Source organism: Euprymna scolopes, chromosome 22 (genome assembly GCF_053919585.1).
Source record: "Euprymna scolopes isolate OS-2025 chromosome 22, ASM5391958v1, whole genome shotgun sequence".
NCBI classification, from domain to species: domain Eukaryota; kingdom Metazoa; phylum Mollusca; class Cephalopoda; order Sepiida; family Sepiolidae; genus Euprymna; species Euprymna scolopes.
Window position 1 is genome coordinate 2,677,574 of NC_136503.1, and position 3,341 is coordinate 2,680,914.

The following is a 3,341-nucleotide window of genomic DNA, read 5'->3' on the forward strand; positions in this document are numbered from 1 at the left end:
AAGACGCCGGTAAGTATATTTCAACTCAATTGGTTTATTGGTAGTTTTATACACATGTGTATACGTTGAAAATGTAAGTTTACAGCAATCGGAAAAACATGTTCGTGAATATTTTTTAGAGTTCTTGTAAAATATCGGGTTATCATGAACTTTTTTTTATAAAGGAGTCACAACTTATCAAGAATAAGGGTTAATGGGTATACATTAGTCAATATGATTATAGCGTTATAAACCTAAGTAGTGGAAATTTTGTGAATTGGATTACTTAGGGGGACGGTTCATCAAGAATTTGTTTACGTTGGACTTGAAGATAATAAGATTGTAGTCAGCTGGAAAGCAGAGAATCAGAAGAGAATTCCACAGGCGTGCAGTTCTAAGAAAGAAGCTTTGTTTGTGGAATTTACATTTAGGTTTAGGCACAGAAAAGGAGTGTGGGAAATTATTGATAGTGGTTTCAATCAGACGAGTGTTTTTCGTGAAAGTTTGGCGAGGGGGGGGCATAGATTGAAGCTCAAATGAGCACTTGCCATGAAAATAACGATAAAGCAGCGCCAGGCTCGCAACGTCTCTTCTGTGGGAAAGAGGTTGCAGGGAAGAGAAAAGAGCATCCCCACTAAGCTACGAAGTCTATTTTGAACTCTGTCAAGGCAGGATAAGCTGATCCTTGAAGCTCCTACTCAGATGTGGCAACAGTACTCCATTGTTGGCCGTAGCTGGCTTTTATATAGGTAGAGAACTGCATCAGGAGTGAGATATCTACTGGAGCTGTAGAAGGATCGCAGCATTTTTCAAGCGGTAGGAAAGAAGAAAACAGAACAGAGTTCAACAGTTCTAAGAAATAATCTTTTTTCTAGAATCTACGTTTAGCTTTAGGCACATTTGGGGAAAATTATTGATAGTGGTTTCATCTAAATGAATGTTTTTCGTGAAAGTCAGAAAGAGGGGACATTAGATTGAATCTCAGATGAGCACTTGCCATAAAAATAATGATAAAGCAGACGTCTCTTCTGTGGGAAAGAGGTTGCAAGTAAGAGAAAAGGGTATCTCCCACTAGGCTGCAAAGTCTATTTTTAACTCTGTCAAAGCAGGATAAGCTGTTCTAGCAGCTCCTGCTCAGTTGTGGAAACAGTATTCCACCCTTGGACGTATAGGTAGAGAATTGCATAAGTAGTGAGATATCTATTGGAGTGGTAGAACGATCCTACCCTGTTACCAGCAGCCTTGGCAACGTATTTAATGTACTTGTTCAATCTCAAATCAGGAATAAAGCTCAGACCCAGACGTATGTTAAAAAAGGACACTCCCCAAGACAAGAGTCAGTCATTTCAATAGATCCCAGAGAAAATCGAAATCAGAAAATTGTAATCAGAAAATTGTAATCAGAAAATCGTAATCAAAAAATCTTAATCAGAAAATTGTAATCAGAAAATTGTAATCAGAAAACTGTAATGAGAACATCGTAATCAGAAAAACGTAATTAGAAAATCGTAATCAGAAAATGGTAATAAGAAAATCGTAATAAGAAAATCGTAATCAGAAAATAGTAATAAGAAAATTGTAATCAGAAAATCTTAATCTGAAATTTGTAATGAGAAAATCGTAATGTGAAAATTGCAATCAGAAAACTGTAATCAGAAAATTGTAATCAGAATAACTTCATCAGAAAATAATAATCCGAAAATCGTAATCAGAAAATTGTAATCCGAGAAATGTAAACAGAAAATTGTAATCAGAAAATTGTAATCCGAGAAATGTAATCAGAAAATTGTAATCAGAAAATTGTAATCAGAAAATTGTAATCAGCAACTCGTAATCAGAAAACTGTAATCAGAAAATTGTAATCAGAAAATTGTAATCCGAGAAATGTAATCAGAAAATTGTAATCAGAAAAGTGTAATCAGAAAATTATAATCAGAAAATTGTAATCAGAAAATCGTAATCAGAAAATTGTAATCAGAAAATTGTAATCAGAAAATTGTAATCAGCAACTCGTAATCAGAAAACTGTAATCAGAAAATTGTAATCAGAAAATCGTAATCAAGAAATTGTAATCAGAAAATTTTAATGAGAAAATCGTAATCAGAAAATTGTCATCAGAAAACCGTAACCAGAAAAGTGTAACCAGAAAATTGTAATCAGAAAATCATAATCAGAAAACCGTAATCAGAAAATTGTAATCAGAAAATCGAAATCAGAAAACCGTATTCAGAAAATCATAGTCAGAAAGCCGTAATCAGAAAATCATAGTCAGAAAACCGTATTCAGAAAATCATAGTCAGAAAACCGTAATCAGACAACCGTAATCAGAAAATCATAATCAGAAAACCGTAATCAAAAAATCGAAATCAGGACATCGTAATTAGTAAATTGTAATTAGAAAGGTTTAATCAGAAAATCGTTATGAGAAAACTGTAATCAGAAAATGGTAGTGAGAAAACCGTAATCAGAAAATCGTAATCAGAAAATCGTAATCAGAAAATTGTAATCAGAAAATTGTAATCAGAAAATTGTAATCAGAAAATCGTAATCAGAAAATCGTAATCAGAAAATCGTAATCAGAAAATTGTAATCAGAAAATTGTAATCAGAAAATCGTAATCAGAAAATCGTAATCAGAAAATTGTAATCAGAAAATTGTAATCAGAAAATTGTAATCAGAAAATCGTAATCAGAAAATTGTAATCAGAAAATTGTAATCAGAAAATTGTAATCAGAAAACCGTAATCAGAAAATTGTAATCAGAAAATCGTAATCAGAAAATCGTAATCAGAAAATCGTAATCAGAAAATTGTAATCAGAAAATTGTAATCAGAAAATCGTAATCAGAAAATCGTAATCAGAAAATTGTAATCAGAAAATTGTAATAAGAAAATTGTAATCAGAAAATTGTAATCAGAAAATCGTAATCAGAAAATCGTAATCAGAACATCGAAATCAGAAAATCGAAATCAGAAAATCGTAATCAGAAAATTGTAATCAGAAAATTGTAATCAGAAAATCGTAATCAGAAAATCGTAATCAGAAAATTGTAATCAGAAAATTGTAATCAGAAAATTGTAATCAGAAAATCGTAATCAGAAAATTGTAATCAGAAAATTGTAATCAGAAAATCGTAATCAGAAAATTGTAATAAGAAAATCGTAATCAGAAAATCGTAATCAGAAAATCGTAATCAGAAAATCGTAATCAGAAAATTGTAATCAGAAAATTGTAATCAGAAAATTGTAATCAGAAAATTGTAATCAGAAAATTGTAATCAGAAAATTGTAATCAGAAAATCGTAATCAGAAAATCGTAATCAGAAAATTGTAATCCGAGAAATGTCATCAGAAAATTGTAATC